Consider the following 27,033-nt stretch of genomic DNA (forward strand, 5'->3'; position numbering starts at 1 on the left):
AATTGTGTAATGATATTTACGGTTATTATTTTGATAGATAATTTATTTTCTAAAACAAATAAGTAAACCTTTAGAGCAGTTTGACATTTGCCTCACTTTACATCAGATCAGCAAACAAGAATAGACCCTAGAAAAGGGTATTTGTTGGTTACTGGTTTTCAGAAGTTTTTTGGTTCTAGTATGAGATGCATTGTAAAAAGAATGTACATATGTTGTAATATTTGGAAAAACAAAATAAAGAGGTGACTACATCTAAGGACATGGATTGTAAAGATAGGAATAGAGAATTCTTGGTAGGGATGGTACAGTTTATTGTGCAAAGAAGAAACTTGAAGTTGACGATAGGCATTAAAGGTTTAGTTCTCCATGAAGTAAAGGGGATGGTTCGTGAAATTAAATGGCCTTAGGAAAATATTTAGGCCCATTTTTCTTTGAAATAATACAAGGATAAAAAGGGAACATAATTTATGGACTGATTGCAAGAGCAAGGATGCAGTTGTTAGGGAGGGACAGGAAACTTTATCCAAAAGAAAAAGAGGCATTTGGAATAGATGATGTGGATAGAGGGCCCAATTTAGTTTCATTGCAAGAAAAAAATAAATAAATAAATAAAAATAAAAAATATCTTCGATGCAACTGTTAACCGATATTTTCCTAATTTATATATTGATTATGGTTATGATTATGCATGGGCACATGTATCCTATGCTTCTATGAAAAACTAAATAAGTTAATATAGTAAGCAATATTAATTACAGAGTATCTGAAGTTCAGACTGAAGAAGAGTCTCATAACAGATTTTTCTAAATGCTTAATGATATCATAAAAAATTCAATAAATGAAGTTAAGGACCTCAACGATCTATTTAAATTGCAAAACAAGATCAGTTAGAACAACTAGATACTGAGACTTTTTATATTAATGTACAAATCTATACCAAAGACATTATGTTTGATAAAGACGGTTAATGTGTACATTAAGATATTTCTTCACAAAATATTGTCCTGACAGGAAAACAATATGTGAAAGATCAAATGAATGTACTCGGGCCGATTATGTCTTGTTTTAGTGATTCTACAGGCTTTAGCCTTTATTGTGCACAAGCCTCCATTCCCGCCACAGGGAGTTTGGAAATGAGGATCACAAGTCTTTTTCAATAGCCAAATGCTCGGTTACTCATGGGTGGTGTCGAGGAGTTGCTAAGATATTTCGTGAGCATTCTAGAATAGTTGGTGTGTGGAAGGTGAGGTGGAAGCCTGATGTAAGGTGGCTCCAAGCTTCTATCATATTAGAACTACATGAGCACCTGTGCCACCCTATGAGGAATTCCCTACCAGAAGGCAAAGAAGTGTCACAGGATAGTAATTCCTCAATGTAGTTATCGCCCAAGATGAGAAGGGATAACATTGTGGAACGTCTTATTATGACTTCGACAGAGTGGTGAAGTTCACATTTATATCTACATGCAAAATGAATTCCTGAGAGAAACCTGCAATTGAGAGGATTTGCTGGAGGTAGTTCATACAGCAGCACACCTAGTCTTTGAGGACAATGAATAAATATCAACTAAAGACTATGCGTGGTGCAAACCCAAAGAGCCATGAAATAGCCATTCTTGAAAAATAAGAAAGGATTTTCAATGTCGAGCAAAGGGACAAATGTCAAGTGGACAAGGAATGCACATTGTTATGTGTTTATCTTTGTATTCAACTTCCATAATAACAATTTTCATGAACACTAGTCGAGCTGGAGAAATGGAATATGTTATGAAAAGACCTTATTTGTTAGAACAACAATATGATAACTTTGAGTTTTCTAGTTGCAGTTGTATTCAAAGCTAAATACTTGAGACAAATGAATACAAGAACATAATAATTGACAAAGAAGTTTTTGACAAAATGTGCAAGTATTTGGCCAACTCCTTGTGCTAGCTTTGTGTATAATAACTCTTATGTTGGGACTTTGGGCACACTCAGTGTGCAACCGAGGTTCAACATGGAATCCATTATCACATTGTGCTTCATCTTATAGGCATACTAGTTTTCATGGACATAATGACAAACATGCATAATAAGAAACAACAGTGCAAAGAAAAAATAGTGGAATGTATCTTGTTGAGGAAACCTGTATATCAGTGCTCAAAAGAATAGTAATTTTAATGTGCCATATACAGTGATAAACATTTTAACAAGAAATAGATGAGTCTGCTATATTATAAGCATTACAAATGTGAACAAGGATCAAGGCACAATTATGACTGCAACAATTGATATGGTTGCATCCAATTTACATAAGGAATTGTTAACAGGTGGCAAAAATCCTCTTGGAACAAGTCAGTATGTGCTCAATCAAATTTCCATTTTTTTTTCATTTAGTATTGATGCATAGCACCTGTAACAAAGGTCTTTTGTATATCTAAAACTAGAATTAAACTAATATCTACAGTTTAATCCAACCATTGATGGCCATGAATATAATATTTTGCAAGATAATCAAAATTGTGTATGTGGAAAATTTGGATCACTTTTGTTACAAAGCATAATAGATATTATCGCTTCAATAACTGAAGCAACTAGCCCATGCAAATGTGCATACCAATTCTCACTTGGACACATTTACATGTTGTCAATTGAGAAAATCTTACTTGAACAAGGTTTGTAGATCTATGGAAAAAATATCAATGACTACGATGACTGTTTGTTTGAGTCTATTTGTACACTTTCACATTGTTTCGATATGTCTAATATGAAAAAAACGATTGTACAAGTTTTTAATAATTGTTTTATTTTCAATGATAATACTACTACCAATTGCTTAAAACAACACCTCGATACTAGAAACATTCAACAAGAGCAATTTATGAATGATTCACAAGCTTATACTATAAACTCATCACTGCCATATGCATATTGACATATAGAAGAAAATTATTTTGCAATACAATGAATTTGTGAACTATTTGATGTTAACATATATATCTACAATACATAAACAAAAGATATTTTCTTTAGTTTCTATTCATCAAACACTTTCTCCAAAGTCTTGTACATTATGAATGTACCAATATCAACTACAAATGTTCATTTAACCAATGATTTAATCAATATAAATACAAGAAATTAAAGGGTTTAAATCAGCATAAGACCATGCATAATATCATGATATTTAAATTCCTATTTGGAATTGAATTCACAAGATTGAACAGATAAGTTTTGGCTAAACATTTAAATAAAAACATCAAAAATATTTTTGGATTTTGATAATATCCAGCCAGTTTTTTTAGTATTTTCTGGAATATCTATACATGCATAATTTAAAGTAAATTAATAACAATTTATATGTCATAGAGGAGAGCAAGTTTGCCTACATTTGAGTATTGTATTGCAATGATCAACTAGGAATAAGTAAATCTACAATTTTTTAATTTCTGATTATAAAAAGATGTAAATTACAAAATTTTCATAAGGAATCTTAAATGGAATTAACAAATATTCATTCAGAATCAAATAGCACAAGTCATAAAGTAAAATCAAAGGCCTTTATTAAGTAATTAAAATCATGCACTGACATAAATGCCACAATTCATTACACATGAGCACTGAAAATGGTATTGAAAAAAACTAGCATTTCAAAATTGATTAAAAACATCCAAGTCTGCAGTCTTCATTCATTATGGACCCTTTGCACCAACGCATAAAGGTCTATAAATACTAAAATATAATAAAATAAAATAAAATAGGTCTTGGAACATGAAAATCAACATTTTTTCTGAAAGTAAACATTGAATTCTAAAATGTTGTATGTTCAATTGAAATCTGGCAGGCAAGCAGGCATCTTCTCCTCATCTTCAGAGTCTTCGTAATTGATACTAAGTAGTAGGTCAGATGCATGTACTTCAATATAAGCTACCCATTGTGAATATAACTCGTAAAATGCTGATAAATAAATGGGATGAAATTGATTAATGTTGATATGACAGTTGGAAATTAATCCTTCTGCCTCTTTCTTCTTCTGATATTTAACATCAAACTTGGCAATAAGCCTGACTTTCTCAAGAGGAAGTTGCAGAAATTTTTGGAAACTTTATTTTTTCCAAAATGTAATTTTTTTTATTTTTACCTGGTCCTTGGAAACAATATATTTTGTGGGTTGTTTTAATTCTCCTAGAATTGCTTCCTTTAATGACTTGCTCCCTGATGGGACAAATTCTTCTATAAAATTTGTTCATTTTTCCGAAATTGATAAACATTGCTCATATGTCATTTGTATACATGCTCTAATTTATTTTTTCTCTTTCTCCCTGCAACTTAGTGAAGCAAGCATCAAAATTTTGTCTCTCTTAGAAACTCTTAGAATTTCAGTAGATTGAAATTCATTTTTCCAATCAAGTATAGACAGAAACTTGCTTTTAATTGATTTGTCTTCTTCTACCAATGAATCAATTTCTTCACTTAAATCTTTAATTTGTTGATAAACCATTGATATCTTATCCATTTTTTTATACAAGTTTGATTGATTCTTCCTTAAAATTAGATAAGTTTGTAAAGCTTGATCTTTGAAAATGTCAAGATTCTGTGTTGCCTGTTAATTCTCATTCAGAACATAATTGTTTTTTGCTTATTCCTTCAATATATAGGTTTGATCTTCATGTAATTTTCTCAATTCCTGAATCTCTTTTTCATGTTTTTCATTCACTTGTTCCAATTATTTCTGAAAATCTTTCTACAAGTTTTCTCTTTCTACAATATATCCTTGAATTAAATTAGCAGAATTCTGTTGCTAGTTTTCTTCACTGAACAATTCATTTTTCTTCAATTTTCCCTCCAAAACTTTAATTTTTTGTAAAGTGTCATCATATGAAGTTTCAAGCTCATTCAAATGATACTAATTATAATTGAAAAAATATTCTAAAGCTTGGGAAGCTTCCTGATCTTTTTCTTTTATCTCTCCCTGAGCCTGCCAACTGAATTCGTATATAGTTTCCAGAGTATCATGTTTTATTTTCTTTGTTCTTAGGACAACTAATTTTGTTTTAATATTAAAATAATAATCTGTCAAATATGGAATCATATCTGCAATTGGCTCTAATTCAGAAATTGGTTTAAACAATAATGATTCCCAAAGAATCTTAGTAGAAATCAGTGTTACTGATGCCTAAGGAGATACAGTAGATATAGTATCCAATACGTTGTATGATTCCATTTTTTCTCATTATCCTTGGTACTGGTTTCAACAAATACATGTTTTTCTTTTTCCTTAGGTACTTCCATTTCTTTGACTTCTGCACTTTCTAGTTTCTCTTGCTCTGTTCTCTCAGGAGAATTAATGAAAATAATCTCGTGTTTAGTTGTTTCTTCTTTTTCTGGAGTCTTTCCTCTTCCTGTAGCTTCCTATTCCTCTTTCAGATTTTGTATTAATGTGGATTCAGCTTCTTTACCTATAACAACAAAACCTTCTATTCTTTTAATTTCTATTGTTTTTCCCTTCTGAGAAACAATAGAAGGTTATGAAGTGAGTTCATTGAAATTTAATTAAAAAAAATTAGTAGAATTTAACTCTTTGAATGAAATGTTGAATTGAAGAGCTAGTTCCTCTCTAAATTTTTGTAATTGTCATCTTGATTCACTATGTAGGAGTTTTCATGTTTGCACAACTTGCTGAAAATCATCAATGCATATAAAAACCACATCGAAAGGTGATTCCTAATGAATAAAATTTTTAATATAAATCATTGTTATATAATGATTTCCAATGAAACCTTGAGGATCATAGTCATAATGTGGCAAAGTAAATAACCAAATTTCTTCAAGTTCTTTGGCTTCTTTGATTTCGGGCCCTTTGTCTCAGATATTAATGTCACCAAACTTTATTAGAAAATTAGGCCATAGTTTCTTTTGCAGCTTACTCTACTTTTTGGCTTACCCATACAAAACAATGTGATTAGCCACTTCTCTCAAAGCAAGTCTTTTCGAAATATATCGAGGCAGAAGATGGGGACCAACTTCGTTGTCAAAAAACTCTGATGTAGGAAAATAATTCTTCATCAAAATAATGACCTATTCTAGGCATTCTTTCATATTATCACTTATTCTGGGAGGTATTGTTCCAAACACGACTTGATGCAAAGGAATCAAAACATAGTGACAAACATCATAAAAATGGTATTTAAAATTAGACTCCCATATAATAGGAGCATAATTTTCAATCGGTAGTTGTTGGTCAGATGGGTAATTCCATTTCATTATGGGAAATGGGACCGAGGCAATAACAACATCTAACAAATAGGCAGACATATAAAAAAATTAATTGAACCCGGGGGATATGACACTGACAGTTTCATTGAATCTGTGACAACAAGTCAACCCAGTTTAGGAATTCCCCCCCATTCAACATGTTATGGATTATTGGGATCCATTTAATTTTACAATGTTTGGGATCTTGTTCCCCATATAATATTCTTAGCATTTCAATAAGAAATCTAACATACCCCTTGAAAATAGTTATTAGATAGTCCTTTTTCCTTTGAGCTTGAAACCTTCTACTTCTTCTCTCAACCCTTCTTGAATTACTATATCATAATTCTCTTGACATTTCTTCAAGGTAATACTTCGAAACTTATGAAGGAACTCAAAATTAAGTGGGATTTGTGGGGGACTGAGCTTATATATGGTTGATAACACTTCATATTTCCATGAGGCTATCACAATTTCTTGATGGTCAGATATTGTTCAGGTTTTATTAGGGTGAGAGAGAATCCACAAAATCATGTCATAATAGGGAAAAACTCTGGCCCTAGTTGTTACTTTATGTAATGCTATTCTTTGATTGCTTCAAACCATTTGTTCTTTGTTTCAGTAGCTCTTAGGATTTTTAATTATTCTCTTTGCTCAAAGAACTCAAATATCTCCTACCAGCTCATCGTACCTACTTTTTTTTGTCTTGTAGGTTGAATATAACATGAGTAATGCGCCAAAATTCACTTGTTGTGATGGTCCAACATCCATGCTCTTAATATTTCCTTTAATCTTCTATATTTGTTGTTTTGTCACTGCAGAATTTCCTTTTTTTCCCATTATATAACTTATAAACAGTAACTGAGGATATATAACTTTTGCCTATTTAAAATTTGAAATTGAATTCAAGAATTTCTAAAAGAAATAGCGTTATGGTTTAATAGATTTTTTTGAAACTGGTATTGTGTTTCCTTAATTCAATGGTTCTTGCAACAGGACTTAAGAAATGAGCATGCAACCAAAGCACCCTAAAATCTTAAATTTTCAATTGGAGATTTTACGTTTTTTTGCATTTTAAGAGTTGTAAACATTAACAAAGCATATATAAATTTTGATTATTAAAAATTTGGAATTAAATTCAAAAATTTGTAAAAAAATAACATTATGCTTACACAAAAAATTTTGAAACTAGTACTATGTTGCCTCAATTCATTTCTTCTTCGAACAAGAGTTAAGAGAACAACATGCAAGAAAAAGACCTTAAAATTTTAAATTTGTCACTAGAGAGTTTCTTTTTTCTGGCATTTTATGACCTGTAAATGCCAATACAACATGTATAAGTTTTTCTAATTTAAAATTTGAAATTGCACTGAGGAATCTCTAAAAAAATGAGATTATGCTTACAATGATTTTTCTAAAACTCATACTCGGTTTACTTAATTCAATTTTCTTTGAACAATACTTTAGAAAATAACATGCAGGTAGAATAGTCTAAAATCTTAAAATCCTATTTAGAAAAATGTGAAAATTGCAAATGAACATGTGCATTAATTCCCTGTAAAGAGGCCAATTTTTTTTGTTTATGGGAATCAAGAAAGCATTGTAAAATTATTATTGATTTAAAAAATAATCAATTGGCGGAGTGAGGATGGAGTGGACGCGCAGCTCTGAAACCCTAGTTGAGAAGGCTAAGAAGGGTTAGGTTTTCCCCCATCATTCATTGTAATCACCATTGATGCTCTCACCCCTCGCATCGTTGGTTCACTGCTACAGTTGACAGGCTTATCATTACCACCTGCGTTGTCAATTTGTAACCCTACCTTTTCACATTGTCGTTATTGTTGTCTACGGCTATGTCAGCTATGGATGCCAACGTGGTTGACTACTCGAAGGATCCAAACCTCAACGAATCCATCTAGACGAGCCCTAGGTCTGCGTCAGAGCCAATGGATAAAGGATATTTGGGCACAGAATCTCTGATTATGCAAGATAACTATTTCAGTCGTTCTGGCCTGGGTCCTCCCTCACTCCACATTTCGTTCATTGACTTATCCCTCAAAACGTCAGGTCTTGACTATCCTCCCCTCTCGTCAGCAACCCTAAATTATCTCGTCTCCTGCACCCCTCCATCCCCTACCTTTGACTATGTTCCATCAGACTCCCCCCATCTGACTCCCCCATCCAATAACCCTCTTTCGGCTGGACAGGCCTCTGATTTCATTTCCCCTCTGCATGCGACCGATTTACACCCCCTGACTCATTCCTTAGCAATTCCTAGTCTATCTTCATCCCCATCTAGGTGTTTTTACACTCCTGTTGTAAAACCTTGCTTTGGCACCCCTCTATCTCAGTGGCACGCATTGGGCTCACAGGACCCTCTTTAGGAACACCCTACTACTCCGTGAACTGGCAAAGATAAGAAATAGAAGTGCGTTAAGGCCACCCGTAAGCAACTGGAACTTAATTTTGGTGTTGGAGTGCACATGGGGGAGGTGGTGGACAAAGCCAATAAGGTATTGGTTGGTAGAGTTCGAGGATGTGCCTACACTATTATCAGGTTACAGCAATGGGTAATGGAAATTTGGGGACATATCCTCATGAAACTCCTAATTGTAACTACTTTGGATCGAGGATGATTTGCCTTAAGCTTTCCAAGAGAGGAACAAACCACATGGGTCACGTCACATTATTGGCATATTGAGATGGCCCCCATCCTGCTCAAGTGCTGGAGCCCCTTATTTTACCCTGAGCGTGAACATCTGGGAGATGGACAAATTTGGGTTAGGTTACTGGGCCTCCCTCTACATTTTTGGTCTGAGGATATTTTTATATGCATTGGGAATGCACTTGGAACCCATCTTTATTTTGACGAGTCCTATGAATCAACCGACAACAAATCCATGGCTCACATTCTAGTTTATTTGGACATTAGAGAAGGTTTGGAAGAAAAGATTACTCTACACTAGTGATGATTCACACGAATACAGCTCTTGCACTATGAAGGCATGCCTTTCTGCTATCAGAGGTGTCACAAGGTGGGGCACCTATATAAGGAATGTCTGTTGGTTAAACTTCTTGTTTCCCCTACCAATGTTCCAGATGTAGCGACCCCGAGTGAGCCATCAACCGCTGAAGAACTGACTTCACAATCTCTGGGGCCGAGTCATACTACCAGCAAAGTTTCATAGATCCATGTATCGACTGCTCCCAAGCATCCTTCTCCACCTATGACAAGATCCAGGGTTGCTTCATGACTGCTCAATCATCGAGTACATCTTCACCTCTCTGCTCTACATCACCTATTATATCTATTATTTCTTTTTTGCACCATTATGTTGCATTTGATTCCATTCCTGGCATCTCTTCAGCTTTGCTTTCCTTCCCCTTGGACTTGCACCCTTCGACAATCTCCACCACTCCGCCCTATATCCCTGACTTGCATTCCAATCCTCTCTCGAAGACTCCCACCTCCTCTAGTCATTCCCACTCTTACAACCTCTGGTCTAGGGCATCACATCCACCTTATATATTTGGGATATGGCAGATTTCTCCTCCTAAATCCATCAAGGCCATCAGAGGCATACACTCTTTTATCTCCAAGGTTATCATCCAGGTTGGGATGGATGTGGCATTGGGCAAGTAGTCCACACTCGACAGGGTACTTAGAGCATCGAACACCCTCAATCGGTATCTATCATGAAATGGCTATCCTTTAATTGTAGGGTTTTGACAAGCCCTACCAAAAAATCTTCCCTCAAAAGGTTATTGGATTCTAAGTCCACTGATATCATTTATCTTCAAGAAAACCTTGCCAATACTAACCTGATCATCCCCATTCTACAAAACCTGAAGTCGGGCTGGATTTTCCACGCACATGATGCCATCAGAAGATCTGGAGGCATTGCCTTAGGCATCAATCCGTGCACCATTAAGATTATCTCCACTTGGGGTGGAGCTGGATTTATTGGAATGGATATTTATTCCTCTGAATTAGGGATGGAGATCAGAATCCTAAATATTTATGCTCCCTGTCTCAACCGAGCTGACTTCTGGACTCATCTGCTCAACTTATCCCTTGTAAATTCACACAATCTCATTCTAGGAGGGGATTTGAATTTTTCTATTGGATATGGGGAATCCTGGGGTAGCAATGCCCAAATTGATCAACTTTCAGATGTCATGTCAAACTTAATGGAACAACACCAATTGATCGATATCCCCATGCACAAGTTGATGCCTACCTAGCACAATCGAAGAACTGGAGATGTTGCTTTAGCTTGGCAATTGGATCGATTTCTCATCAAGGAACATTTGATTCTGGCTCTGCCAAATTATTGGCATTGGGTGGAAGTGGGTGGAATCTCTTACCATTCTCCTATATTCCTGAGCTCTTTTGGGCCTTTACTAAGCCATGGGCTCCCTAGTCACTTCTAGGCAAAAGAAGAGAGTTCGAGGGTCAATATACACTAGCTCTAGAATGGGAGAAACTCTGATTTTTTCTTAACTCAAAGACCAGCACGACTTTTGGGCTAAAACTAGCACTGATCGACGCAACTGTCAGGCTAAAACTAACGCTGATAGGCCTAATCAATGCGGTTGTTTGGCCAAAAAAAGGGTTGATCGAGGGATTCAAAGAAAAAAATAAAAAATAACTTCACACAGGGCCAGACTTAAGACATCAGAGAGTGGTCTAGTGCCTGTATGCCTTAAAACAGGTCAATGCAAATCTAGAAGACCATAAATAAACAAACTACACACACAAGTAGAAAAAATAGAGTGATGAAAAGGAGATGCATTTCCCCAGCAGAGTCACCAATTTGCGGAGTAGGAGTATCCTCTCTATAGATAGAGACAATCCCTCTAGCCCAAGAGAGTGGGTCTAGCCACAAACAAGACAATCTAATGTAAATTTCCTTAGATTAGAATCGAATAAGAGGGCCTACCTCTTATAACGCTAATCCACTTGATGGTGATCTTGCTTCCTTGCTCCAGCTTCCTTTCATTCCTTTCATTCAAGTACCTGAAACAAACATGCAAGAAACAACAACAAACATGATAGCATAAAATCGAATCCAATCTACTTAAAAGGTCAAGGAGTTCTAAGCTATCAAATGTAATATTACACCTGATATAGGAAATAAACCATTAGTTGTATTAAAATAAACTTCAAAGAGAAATACAACCGAAGCCTTAATGTTGGAGATCTCCTTTGCGGTATCCAAGTCTTGCTACACGCCTTTTCAGCACTCTTTTCCTCCCCTAGCTTGACATGAAATGGCTTCCAAGATCTAACTCTCTTTCCTCATACTTGAGCTACCAGAGACTAGTCTTTTGTCATCTAAGACTAATCTTCTTCTATCAAAAGCTAAATATTTCAGAATTTTTCAACTTCACTATGTGTTGTATTGTAACCAAAAAGGGTAAGAGGAAGTGTTTTATACAGGGATAGGAGGATAAGAATGAGATCCACTCAAGGGGGAAGAAGGTCGTATCTCCTTGGGAAGGTCCACTTTTAAGGGGGAAAGAACCTTATATGGAGTTCTCAGCCCTTATCCAACCAAATTAACATCTAGCAAATCACCACTAGAAGTTTCTAGACGTGAAACTTCGTTTCCTTTTATAAAAACTTTCCAAAAGTAGACTGGCGTGGGTATTAGACTAACAGCAGCACTGATCGGCATGGGTCATAGTGTTAAACTCTGCAAATCGGCACAAGTGAGACACTAGGAAAGAGCGTTGATCTTAAAAACTGGATTTTAAGAAGGATTCTCTTGAAATGTTTTGAAGGGAGTGGGGACTACTTTCTTCAAACTTCATGGGATGCAAGAGCATAGGTTTCATGGTGAAATTATAACATAGTAGTCACTACTAGGGTTCTCCGGGATCAGGAATGGGGAGTGACAGGAGAGTGACAAATTACTATGTAACACATAGATTTCAATCAAGAGAAGGGAGACTAGTACTCGTAAAATTATTATTGGAGGCAACATCCGTGTATTGGATGTCATTAGCTTGGATCCCTAAAGGAATCCTCACTCAGATACAAAAATTATGCTGCAGATTCCTTTGGAACGGTCATAAGGAAGGGAAACCATTTGCTTGGGTGGGATGGACCCAAATTGCACTACCAAAGAAGTGGGGGGGGGGGGGGGGGGGGGGGGGGGGGGGGGGGTGTGGGGGAGGGGATAAAAATACCTACCAGCCTTTGCCCATGCTCTAGCTGCTAAGATGGGTTGGCTCATCTTGACATCCCACAGTCTATGGATAGAGGTGGTTCATTACAAATACATTTGGCCATTACAAATCATGGATTGGATATGACTCCCTATCTGGCGCAAATAAGGTAATTCTTCTATCTGGAGAGTTTTCCTACACGCTCTACCCACTATCAAGAATGGCCTAGTCTAGCGCATCAGTGATGGTCAATCAGTGTGAATTGGCATAGATCTGTGAACAGCTAGTGGTAATATGCATCAGCTCCCACCTAATCTCATTCAATTCCTCAAGCATAATGATATTCACAAACTTGTAGCCATTGCTGATATGGAGAATACCACCATTTTCGCTCAAGCATGGAAATCAGCAAGGGATTTAGGAATCCCAGCTCAATGGCACCAAGCATGGGATGATTACCCAAGAACTTTATTAGAATCACATGTGCGCATCAAGGAGGGGGCAGATGATCTCATCTAGGCTCATGCTGGGCATGGAAAGTATACTCCCAAAGAAGGTTATCCAAACATCCACGCCTCACTTACCCCACCTGTGCTCATTGATTGGTGGAGATACTTATGGAAGCTCAAAGCCCCTCCTCGGACCAGGTTATTTATGTGGAACATTTTAAATAACAGTACACCTACATGAACCAACCTAATGCACAGGTCATATCACGGCCCCTCTTGGTGTGTATTGTGCAAACAGGCTGAAGAATCAAATGACCATCTTTTTCTTCACTGCAATTCGGTTGTTGACTTATGGTCACAGGTTCTTTCAACCCTCTCCATTAACACTCGATGGTCTGGCAACAACATAGTGGAACCATGGAATCTCTGGAGGTCGACGACCTCAAACCAAAAACATCATTGTATTCCTCTGATTATAAGCTGGTCCATATGGCTGAACCGAAACGAATATATTTTCAGGGACAGAACAATCAACTTGCCTTTATCTTTTTCTCGCATATTAACCGCATACCATGAAATACCAGATGATGATAATACACCAACTATCCGCACAGTGACCATTGAAGTCATTAACCACAATATATCATGGGCCTTTTTTTATGGATCTGCACAGGAATAGGGTTGCAGGGGGGTATTCTATTACATCAAACTAAAAACCATGTTTATCGCATTCAATTGGGTTTGGGGACTGGAATTAATAACTTCGTTGAACTTATTACACTTCTCCACCTACTCCACTTTTCACTTTCTCATGACTGCATACATCTTCAAATTTTTGGAGATTCAAAAATCATTATAAACTAGTTCAACAATGCATTCACTCATAAATATATTGGATGAAGCATTGTTATTTAAATCCCATTTTGAATATATTTCTTGTCAACATATTTATAGGGAACGCAATCAGGCTGTCGACCAACTATCCAAGGAGGCCATGGTCCAACCCAAGGGAATTTGACTCATAAAGGAATAGCATGGTGATGAGCACTTCCAGTACTATCATCAGCCATACATAGATCAAAACTACCTGAGGGCCAACAGGCCCTAAATTTTGTAGTATATATTGTCTCATCCTAACAGTACATGATATATTTTTTATTTGTATATATTATTACATAACTGTTTACAGTACACCCTGTAAGGGTTTTTTGTACAGAACCATTTTTTGATGGCCATAGGCCCAACATTAGCATATGCCACACAGGCATATACAACATGTAATTTTATTCTCTAATAGAAAATTGTGATTTTTCCCTGGGGAAAAAATAAATAATCAATTAAAAGTGAAATGGTAAATTTGGAAAGTATTTATTAAAAAGTGCATTGCAGACAAATCAACAAAAATAGTATTTTATTCGCATGATCATACGGTTCAAAGGTCAATAGCTCGGCGAGTCGGGTGTTTTCTTATTTTATGATTAATTTCTTATATCTCGATTCTAAATATACCATAGTCATCTTTTCTCTTTATTGTGCCGATCATACAGTTAGGAGGTCGGACAGTCGGGCATTTTTTTGATTTGTGATTCACTTATTGTGTCATGACCCCGACTATACCATAGTTGAGTGGTTTCATTAGGATGGATAGTTTGAAGTTCGGGAAATGTTGGGGTTCGAAGGTCACTCAGATTATTTATAATAAAATTCCTAGTCATACTGACTTTCTAGTCATGTGGTTGGAAGGTCGATTAGTCTAGAGGTTAATTTTTTTTACAAAATCCTTCTCGATCCATTTTGCGACTTAAGTCTTAAAACAAAAAAAAAATTGTTTAATGCTTTTGTTTTTTTTTATGTACAAAAGAAAAAAGACTTCTTGTAAACTGCATAACATGAATGAAAATTATTGCCTGGTTTTTTAAATTATAACTTTTGTATCAAAAAGTTACTAAACATGGATCATGGAATGAGTGAGTATTTCTTTTTTATTTTGAATCACAAAGAACATTAGCAGTAACACAAAGGTTTTTTATTCCTCTTGTGTTCAACTAATTTATGCTCATGTCTTAACTACAATTGAGAATGAAAAATGCCTCACATATGTAATTCTACCTTTAGCTCTTATGTGTTACTTACTTAATATTAGCAATAAAGACTCGATTTGTAAATGTCTAAATAAATTTTTGGATTCTAGTTACTTGAAACTAGTGATCATGACTAGATTCAATAATTTCTAAATAATTGTTTACATGTGTCATAGTTAAAGTTACTAATGTAGACTATGTTTGATAACCACGAAGCAAATTTTTTAGGCAGTTGAAAGCATATTATATATTTGCTATACATAGAACTATTCCTCTAGCTAAAATACAAGGTTGTTTTGAATTTTTTTTCCAAAGAAATCAAAGATATTTTTGCGACAAAATGCTTTGAGAAACTTGTATCATGTGTAATGATATTGTAGTGAAAGTAATAAATAAGAACAATATCAAAATAGCAGGGAAAAATGAGTAACAAACTTTTTGGATTTTGAATCTTTGAACAATTGAGAGTATACCTAAGATCACCACAAATATCATATCTATCATGTTTTTCACTGGTCTCCTCTCTAGTGGCAAAGATTTCCAATTATCCTGCACAATTCATAACTACAAAATCAACAAGAGGAAATCTATGAACATTGACCAGGTACATGAAAGGAAATAACACTAATAACATTTATCTTTATTTCAATGAGAATCTTGGAAAAGGAGTAGGAAAATGAAATATTTCTCAATGATTGGAAGATATACAATGTATCCTTTGTTAACAAAAATCTATTAATAAGCACTTTGATTACAGTTGCATAGAGATGCTTTTTATGTCCAAGGATCCTTAGATTGACTTAATGTTAATCTATGTTCTTTTATTCATAGCTCACTCATGAAATACCATTTTTTTTAGGGTGTTGGACCCGCCAACATGTCAGGGGATCTCCCCAGTAAGAAGTCCCAATTAGACCTCAGACCATTTAGTGTAGGAGTCCCAGCAATGGGTCATATGGTAATGCCTTGACCGCGATTTCACACAGAGGCAAGTAAGATAACTCTGTTGGTAGCAAGGGTGTGACAGCTGCAGTGAGCCAAGGAAGGTGCATGATAGGTTCTAACACATGGGGGTTGAGATGAGTGTGCCCCTTGGAAACCTGTAATAGTACTCGGCTTGGAAGGGAACACACGAGCAAAGATGCATCACAAGCTGGAGAAAAAGTTAGCGAGAAATCCAAAGTAATGGTTAAACCAACAACACATTTCAAAAAGATTCATACATACTTATATAGAATATTCCATACATGCATGCATAAGAAAACAATACATATATCATTTAGAGTAAACCAGATAGCATAGAATACAATACAACATATGCATGAAACGTGTTGGCTCTGTTATATTAAGAAGTGTAAGTTCCAGTCATACAATACATCCATGTCCAACCACTAGTTCCAATAGTGGAACATTACAGCCACAACCGCATGCTCCTCCAAAGAGATGTACTAGCTTTGCGTAGTGGAGAATCCAAGGCTCATTACAATATTGTCCAAGCTTTCTGTAAGATACTCCTATCGAAGCTTGGCTGACCAAAAGCCTTTACAATTAGTTATGAGGTTCTATTTATAGCAAAGGGTGGGGTGACCCTTGACATCCCCCATTGTGACAGTTCATCTACCCTCATGACTCTTCATCTACTCTATGACTGTTACATCCAACTATTGACACTTGAACTTCCACTTAACACAACGTTACATTACAATGCACATGTGCTCATGTGAGACAAAATGGCTTGAGCAAGCCATGAAATACATCACTGACACTCGGTCTGTTGTGGTGAGACCAACTCTTTGACATTCTTGTGATGGTGAAGTTGGTGAGTTGATTCCAAGCTTAGTTGTCCGTGATGGTGTGCATGCACCCCATGGTGACATCTTTCTTAAGCGAACTCTTAACTCTGTTGCATCCAAGTGCATTGGCATGGCTCCTTCATCCAACTCATCTGCTAGCATGTGCATGGTCTTCTTGGTGCAACCAAACCGGCAACACATTGATGCATAGTGTCCTTGTTGATCTTCCAGTGTGTGTTGGTGGTCATGCGCATAAACTGTCAACTACATGCTCAGCTCCAGTCGGACTTGCTTCTTGTCTTCACCTTGGTGAGTGTGTTGAATGGGTTGGATCGCATACATGTGCACAATGACATGGATGTTGTTGAATCCATTACATGTGATCAACAACACTGCCACCATGTCTGCTATGTGCCAGCTGATGGGATGGATCTATAACTTGTACGAGCACAGTTTCATCCGTGAGTGCATGTTGCGTCCCCTATTGTTCATGTTCTTGTTGCAACTCATTGGCTTGCCTGTTCAGCTCATGTTCTTCCTTGAGTTTCTAATTCAACACATGAAACTCCTTCTTTGTTCCATTCTCTGTCTTCGCGTGATCGTGCCATCACCTCATAGCCTGAGTCTCCAAAGTTGCTTTCATCATAAGTGGATCTGCTTAAGCTTGCAACTTTGTTTCACCTCCGTGTTGTCAACAACTTTCCTCTTGCATTCGTTGCACCCGGTATGATGCCTTTGGATGTTGTTCATGATGTTGCTTGTTGTGTTGTTGTTGCCGTCATATCTTGATGTCCTTGTCTATGAAAAACTTGATGTCTTCGTGAGTAGGAAATCTCAAAGACACTTGATCGACTGCATCCCCAAGTGTGCTATGACTGGTGTCTTCAACTCTGCTCTCCTGGAAACCATTGTACCTATGCTACTGAGAGGTAGATGAACACCTGCGATACCTGGAGACATGGAAACACTCATGGCAAGCAATCTGTCAGTCGAAAACCAAAATGAACTTGAGAACTGACTTGCAACATGCCTGTGTGACTGATCATGAAGGTCACGCAATTTCCACAAGGAAATCGGGAGACTGGCTGCCAAGACTGCGCAAGGTACAGTTTGGGCTACTGGGAGGCTGACTGATTGCTGGAACTGTGCAATGCACAGTCTATTCTGGTTGCTGACTACTGGAATTGCACAATGCGCAATCTTAGTTGGCAATGGTTGCAGGCCTAGTGACTACATTGCGCAATTTTCTAGGCCAGCAGTCACTGTCCCTCAAAATTGCATAATGCAATACTGGAGGATAGTCACTAGGCAGAAATTCACATTTCCTGATAGAAAGACAGAGCCTTCCCTCTCAGGATTGTGCAATGCTATATTGGTGAGGCAAAGTCCGGGCCAAGGCTGCCCAAACTCGCCCACGGGCAACTGAAAGCAAAAGTGAATGCGAATGCATGACAATGATGAGCGTAAGAAGGAGTGAATTATCATGCATGCAAGTGGTGAATGACAGTTTCAAAAAATGGAACAACATGCATGTGAGTGAGGCGAGTCGTCGAATCGGCGACCATTCGTGAAAAATAGTTTCATGCATGCGACAGCAATGAGTTGTTAATGAAAACTGAAATAGTGCTTATACAAGCTAGTATGTATCAAAACGATAGCAAGTGCTCACTGAAATCAAGTAGACAGCGTTCATACGAAGAGAAACACAAAAAGTGCCAGAAATGAAACACAAGATATAGAAAGCAGGCTTACCCCAAAACAACTGAGCTGAATGTGCCGACAACTCCTAGATGCAATGTGGGATGTTAGAGATGTAAGGTTGATGAGAGGAATGAACTCTACAACATCTGGTTAATGATTTTTGTAAAAATCGAGGTTGTGATGCACATGCCACAAATTTAGGGAAAGCGACACTTGGTGGGAGGTTTCTGATATGATCCTTGCATGTAACCTCCAACTACCAAAAATAGATCCCTGAAACAAGGGATGCCTTTGCATGTTGCCTTGGGAGAAGCAGCCCATGCATGAAAGTCTATTTTCCTCGGTCTCAGAGGGAAACGGTCAACTCAGCTACACATTCAAGAGGTTTCTCAACTGCTGGGAGAAAATGTGCATTTCTGGCTGGGAGCTAGGTTGGCTACTTAGAATAATTGCACAATTTATGGGAAAAGAAGCTTATTGTTGCCCAAATTTGCGCAAATTCTAGGCTGAGTAGCCCAACTAGGAAGGATTGTGCAATTTTCCTTGGTGAAGCTTGCTCAGCAGAATTGCGCAATTTTGGGGCTCAGCAGGCTACTAGTTAGGATTGCACAATTTCTTGAGGGAAGGTTGCTTGCCCTCTAGATTTGTAAAAATTCTTGAAGGAGCTACTCAGCCTGCTACTGGACCAAGTCCAGATGAACAACTTGTGAGGGGAATGCATCAAGGTTTGATCGACAGGCTGTCTTTCTGCAAGAAAATCACTAGAGCTTGTGCACTTGACGAAGCAAGACATGCTGCTGTGAAGGTTGGTAGGGAGGCTCCAAAATGAAGCTAAGGAAAAATTTTGAAGGGTGGTTGTAGCCGCTACAACCCATTTCTATACCTCTTGTTAAATTAGATTAGAAAATACAAAGAGATATATGAAAACAAGGAAAACCTACAAAAAATTTTATGCTAACAACGAAGGCAAAAGAAGAGTATCCAGAACACATGGTGGTTCTAGTGTTTGAGAATCATGAAATTTCTTGCAAGGTTGGCAACTAAGACAATATAAGCACAGATCAAACATAACTATGTATATATTGTTTAATTTTTGACACTAGATATCAATATCGAGCTGAAACACATAGGGAGACCTTGTAGAGGCCTTATAAAAAAATCAATGTATCATAATTTGTCTTGTGAAAAAAATACCTTAGTATCAATGTAAAGAAAAAAAGTTCAAAAAGGACAAGAGTAAAACATGTTATTTATGACTTCCTGGTTTACCTAGAAATGAGTTTCACATTATTGTTGTTTGTCTAGTTTCTAGATTCAAAGAGCTAGTGTAGCAACTTGTAACATTTTGCAAAAAAAGAACAATATAATACATAACCCACAAGAAAGGCAAAAGAACGAATTATTTTCAAAAGCACTTGATAAAACAAATACTAAGGTTGAAAATCACAAAATTATAGGGAAAATTCTGCATTATGAAATTAATTATCATATTAACATTAAAATATTAAAATGTGCAATACATGCAAATTAGTTTCAATTTTAAAAATGGGTGCATTATTAGTTCTATCATGATGATGTGGAAGCATAATATTTCTATACTAAGTACATAAAATGGCAAATGAGTGTACTCAAAGATTATTTCATAAAAATTCCCAAAAATATTAAATAATAAGTGCTTTAAAAACACATACCTCTTTATCCATAAATTTCTGCTTTTCTTCTCCCTAAGTCACTCCATTGTTTGAAGTGTGTTGGAAATAATACTGAGAGGGGGGTGAATCAGTATTATTAAGTCAATTATTTCCCTTTTCAAATCCAGAGCATATACGCTACTTCAATTAGAGAAAACCGCGTATATACGCAACTACGTATAAGGAAACCTGTGTATACCATGCAAACTTATAATTTACTTTATCTTACAGATGTTGATCATTAATATGTGTATCAGAATCAAATAAATAGTAACCAGAAACAGTGAAACAGAGCAGAAGACAATCACACACAAGAACACAAGATATAAGGTGGAAACCCAATGTGGGTGAAAACCACCTGCTGCAATTCATCTCTATCTTCTTTTTAATTAGAAACTTCCTTTTACAATGATTCTGTACTGGTGCAGTCCTTTACCAGTACGCAGGTTGCAACCTGCAGAGAGCTACAACCCTCTCTCATTCTCTAGCTTCTCCTAGAAGGGAGCTACAACCCCCTTAGCTCTTGCACTAGCCAAGATACTAGTACGTAGGTGCTGGCCTACAGAAGGCTACAACCTTCTCTTTCTTCCAGGGACCACGTTTCATAAATTTTCAGACTGGATCCATGAACATCAATCAATCATCAAGAATTTCTGCATCAAACAATCTCCTTTTCACCAATTAGAATTGAATTAAGTAGATACTTCTCTGACAGCTGTACCCACAACTCAGTAACAGTAACCATACACCAAATTCTGAACCTAAAACACTGCAGCAATAAACAGAAGCAGCTAGAACACAACTCAAGAGATGTACGCTACTTCAATAACCAGAAACCTGCGTGCATACACTTCTGTGTTTGAACCAACCTGCATATACGTTGTTTTTACTCACAGAACCAGCGTGTATACGCGCCTTTGCTTCACTGAACCTGCGTACAGATCTATAAAGGATAATTCAAATATTCAGACCTTAATTAACCCAGATTACCAGATTTATAGATCAAGCATGCGGCACATATAACGGATCAAAATCATACAAAGATATTATAATTCAAGCCTTAAGATTATGACCCATCAATAGAACTTATCCTTCTCTTTTCGCTAAGGTTCCTCCTTCATTCAGATCCAGATCTGCACCATAACCCCAATCACCAATATTTCAGATCTACCACTTTATCAGATATTCAATAATTCAGATCATACTTTGCCAAATGATCTCCTTCCTCTTTTATAGTCTTAGGCTTTCCACAATACCATGGTCCAAAACCATAACAAAACAATACCATGGACCCAATACATGGAATCAACACTCTTGACGAGATACCATGGTCCACAACCATAGGTTCAAATACCACGAACCAAAAGTAAGTTCTCCAACATGTACGCGCTTTTCCTTGCAAAGTGCGCGTATACGCATACGTGCCTTGGTAACATCTAACCCACATGTATACGTGCATTCGTCTAGATGAACCTGCGTATATATCTTTTCTTTCATTCTGAGAGCCTGAACTGAGATCTGTCACTAAAGTGAGTTGCCATCAAGGACAACACCTGTGCCATAGCTCCAAACCTGTGTCATAATGCCAACAATCTCCCCCTTTGGACTTGATGGCAACCCCAAGATCCTCAAAGTCATTCTCCCCCTTTGTCATCAAGGGCAAAGGGTTGTGCTCCCCCTGAGTACATGCTGAAATCTCTGCTCTGCTAAGCTGACCATGCTCCCCCTGACTGTAGGCAAGATCTGCAAAAAGATGTTCTTCAAGAAGACCCATGACTTATACATCATAAAAGACCTTCCTATCACCAAAAGACTCAATACATACATCCGTCACCCAACCAAGTGGGGATCATCTACCCAACCAAGTGGGGATACATCATAAATTTACATATGACAACCAAGTATATTACATCTTCATCCCAGGCATAGTGGGGAAACCAAAATAGGTCGTTACATGACCTTGACACCATAAAAGAGATACATGACATAGAGACAAAATATCTAGAGCAAGACTTATGAAAGTCACCAATAACTAATATCAGCAGCATCTGTCAATCACCATTCAGATCAGCAACCATGTTTTCCTTCTGTTCTCCCTCTGCATTTGTTCCACCTGAAACCAACAACAGTTATGAACTAGAACCAAAATCTTCTAAGATAATGCCAATAATGCATCATTAGAAGTTTATCTGCTCCCCCTGAACCTGTGCCAGATGGTCTCTGTCAGACCCATATTAGACTATCTTCAACTAGAGCCTGTCCCTACTGATATCCATCAAGCCTCCATATACGCGACTGTATCTGTATAAACCAGCATATGTATGTGGATCCTCTTCAGCCAACTCACGTACAACCACTTTTCTCTGAAACAGACAAGTTTCAACAGCAGGATGAAGCATCAACTACTCCCAGCTTCTGTCTGAGGTATTCAAATGTCTCCCTGGGCAGTGGTTTGGTGAGTATATCAGCAACTTGTTCCTTAGAGGGAACATATTCCAACTTGACCTTTTGTTCAAGCACTTGTTCCCGGAGGAAATGATATTTGATAGGTATGTGCTTGGTCTTTGAATGCATAACTGGGTTCTTTGAAATGCTGATTGCACTTGTATTATCACATAAGATGGAGATAGGTGGTGTACAAGTGATTTGAAAATCCTGCAAGGTTTGCATCATCCAAAGGAGTTGAGTGCAACAAGATGCAGCAGCCACATATTCCGCTTCAGCTGTAGATAGAGCAATCGAACTTTGTTTCTTGCTGAACCAAGATACTAATCTGGAACCCATAAAGAATGCACCACCACTTGTGCTCTTTCTGTCATCCATGCTTCCAGCCCAATCTGCATCTGTATAAGCATGAAGAGTGAGATCTGTATCTCTTGGATACCATAAGCCATAGTTTTGAGTTCCTTGAAGATACTTGAAGATTCTCTTCACTGCCTGAAGATGAGTTTCCTTTGGATTTGCCTGAATTCTTCCAACCATTCCCACTGCATGCATGATGTCTAGTCGAGTACCTGTTAAATAAAGCAGACTTCCAATCATGGATCTATAGGTTGGTTGATGCACTGCTGCTAATTCATCATTTGCACTGAGGCTGCATCCTGTAACCATAGGGGTACATACTGGTTTCGAATCTTCCATGCCATATTTCTTCAAGATCTGCTTGAGATACTTGGTTTGAGACAAAAGGATACCGCCTTCATTTTGTTGGATTTGTAGACCAAGAAAATATGTCAGCTCTCCAAGTAATGACATTTCGAATTCTTTCTGCATCACCAAGGCAAATTTTTGACTCATGGCTTCTTCATTGCTGCCAAAGATAATATCATCTACATACACAACAAGTATTAGCAATTTGTCATTTTCAATTTTTATATAAAGATTATTATCTGTTGATCCTTTTGAAAAACCTTATTGATGAAGGTATTTGTCCAAACGGTAGTACCAAGCCCTTGGAGCCTGTTTAAGACCATAAAGAGCCTTTTTTAGTCTGCATACAATATTTGGATCATTCCCAAGAATGAAACCATCTGGTTACTCAATGTACACTTCTTCTTCTAAGTCTCCATTCAGAAAGGCTGATTTTACGTCCATTTGAAATACTTTGAACTTCTGAAAGCTAGAGAGAGCAAGGAACATTCTAATGGCCTCAAGTCTAGCAACGGGAGCAAAAGTTTCTTCAAAGTCTATTCCTTCTTGTTGAGCATACCCTTTACAAACAAGTCTGGCCTTGTTTCTAATCACTTCCCCATTTTCATTCAACTTGTTTTTGAAGATCCATTTTGTCCCTATGACATTCTTATCTTTTTGTCTAGGAACTAACTCCCAAGTGTTATTCTTTTCGATCTGCTCAAGTTCTTCATCCATTGCCTTGACCCAACATTCATCTTTGCATGCCTCTTTTACATTTTGTGGTTCAGTGGAGGAGAGCAAAGCCAAATAGCTTGAGGCTTCTGCAATTGTTCTTCTTGTTTGTATACCTTCCTCTTTCTGCCCCAAAATTTGAGATTCTGGATGATTCTTCTAAACGTACCTGGATGGAGTCTTATCTTCTATCCTTATCTGTTCTTCTGGTGCCTCTTGAGCTTCTTCTTTATCATAAGTCTGATTCAATGTTGAAGAATAGTCCTCATCATATTCAAAATCTTTGGAATTCACTTGCCTAGGAATGTTTCCTTCTTCATCAATCACTACATCAATGCTGTCAACAATTCTTCCAAGTCTTTTGTTGTAACACATATATGCTTTGCTATGGGGAGAATAACCAAGGAGAATGCCTTCATCTGCTCTAGGTTCAAACTTGCCAAGATTTTCATCATTATTTTTTATATAGCATTTGCTTCCAAAAATTTTGAAATATTTTACCGAAGGAGTCTCACCATACCAGAGCTCATGAGGAGTTTGAGTGCTATTCACCCGGACATTTGTCTTGTTGAGAATAACAACTACAGTAAATGCGGCTTCTCCCCAGAAGGTTTCGGGAGTTCCAGACTCATCAAGCATAGCACGAGCCATTTGTTGAACCGTTTTGTTCATCCTTTCCACTACTCCATTTTGCTAAGGAGTCCTAGCTGTAGAGAATTCCCTTCTTATTCCATGTTCTTCACAAAAATCAAAAAATTAATTCAAGGTAAATTCTCCTCCTCAATCAAACCTGAGGCATTTGATTCTGTGATCTGATTTGTTCTCCACCAAGGCTTTGAATGATTTGAACTTTCAAAGGCTTCGTCTTTGTGCTTCATAAGTCCTATCCAACACATCCTAGAAAAATCAACAATGAATAATATAAAGTATTCTTCTCCTCGGGGTGACCTTTTCCTAGATGGACCACATACATCAGTATGGACAAGTTCAAGTGGCCTGCTAGCTGATCCTTCCTTCTCAGGGAAGTTAGTTCTAGTTTGCTTACCAAACTGACACAATTTGCATATTGTATTATCTGGAATTTTGATGTCTGGAAGACCACGAACTACCTGGTATTTGCATGCTTTCCTTATCTGTGAGAAGCTAAGATGCCCCAATCTTCTGTGCCATAGCCAGTGTTCATCATTCTTGCTTAGATAGCATTGATGTTGTCCTTCTTTGAATATGTATAAATTATTTGGATTTCTTACGCCTTTGATCACTGTTTTTCCTGTATCAAGATCACGAACACTACATCCATTTGATCGAAATATTACCTCAATTCCTTGATCACACATCTGACTGACACTTAATAGATTATGCTTTAAGCCATCAACATACATGACATTTCCAGCTTTGACCCTTTCTTTCAACTGAACAGAACCTTTACCTTTTATGAGAGTAGGGGTGACATTTCCAAAAGAGACCTTCTTCTCCTTCTCTAAGGCACTATATGATTGAAGTTTTTATTTATCACCTGTCATATGTTTCGAACATCCATTGTCGATGTACCATTGATTTTCCTGCCCTTCCACATATAAGGCTATACCACATCTTTCTGGTTGTGGTTCTTTTATTCTCCATGTTTTGGCACTTGAGCCTTGCTCCTTGTAAGTTGTTTGCCGAAACCTGCTCCTACATTCAGAATCTTCATGACTGAAATTGTTACAAATAGAACATTCTACTTCATTTTCAAGAGCAGAGAAGTTATTGTAGGTCCTTTTCATGATCCCAGTCATACTCCTCTGTTTATGAGCTTCTCTAGTCATGATTGTCTTATAGGCAACACATTGAGCTGCTTTGTGACCAAAGTTATGACAAGAGAAACATTGGCCATTGAAGAAACTCCTGTGATTATCAAATCTACCAGCCAAATGATTATAGTTCCTATTGACATCCATTCTTGAGGCAAATTGAGAAGATTTTACCTGTGGCTGGTTGTAGCTTCTGTCCATTCTAAAAGTAGATTGCCCCCGATTTATCTGGTAGTCTTTGTTCACTCTTGAGGTGAATTGTCCCTGATTTACCTGGTGATTTCTATTTGGCCTTTGTTCACTTCTTGTTGCATCAAGATAACTTTTGGAGGTAGATGGTTCCTGCGCTTGAGTTGTTTCTTCATTATATCCCAGACCTGTCTTGATTAGTGGAGAACGCTGAACTTTGATAATCTCATCTAATGTTTCAAATCCTTTAACAAATCTAAGATTAAGAGCTTTAGATTTCTCAATCTCTTTTCTAAGCCCCACAATTTCACATTCTAACTTTTCATGATGTTTTTCCCTTTCAGCCAGTTGGAATTGCAGAGTATCAATAATCATATTTTTCTCTTCTAAACAAATTTTGAGTTTAGAAATCTCTTCATAAAGACCTTCTTCATCTATAGCATCCATGAAATTTTCATCTTCAAAAGCCATTAAAAGTCTATATTTATTACCTTGTTCATCTTCATCACTATTTGAAAGTCCATCACTGTCTTCATGAGTGTAATAGCTTTTCTTATTTACATTCTGCTTCTTGTTCCATCTAACAGGTTCCTTACCCTTGTCAAGCTTATCTTTATGAGGACATTTGGTAGCATAGTGACCGACTCTTCCACGAGCAAAGCATTTGAAAGGTAACTTACCTCTGAATCTTCCAGCACCTCGTTGAAGGTTCTTGACAAAATTTGATTCTTCCTCTTCTTCTGACATATGTCCTGACTCATAGTAATCTTCTTTGCCTGAAGCCTTGAAAGCAGCTTCTCTCCTGTCTGATGGTCCTCCTTTCCTCATTTCATAAGCAGTCAAAATTCCGTGTAGCTGTGACATGGTAAGATTTCGTAGATTCTCCTTTTCTTCTATTGCAGAAACTTTAGATTCAAACCTAGGGGACAAAGATCTTAGAACCTTTTCAACCACAACAGCCTCTTTTATTTCTTCACCCAAGTTTTTCATACAATTAACAATCTCATCTACACGAAGGAAATAGTTAGCCACACTTTCATCATTGTGCATTCTAAGATTTTCATA

This window comes from Pinus tabuliformis, chromosome 1_1 (genome assembly GCF_031772625.1).
Source record: "Pinus tabuliformis cultivar Carrire ecotype Pingquan chromosome 1_1, CPIR1, whole genome shotgun sequence".
NCBI lineage: Eukaryota > Viridiplantae > Streptophyta > Pinopsida > Pinales > Pinaceae > Pinus > Pinus tabuliformis.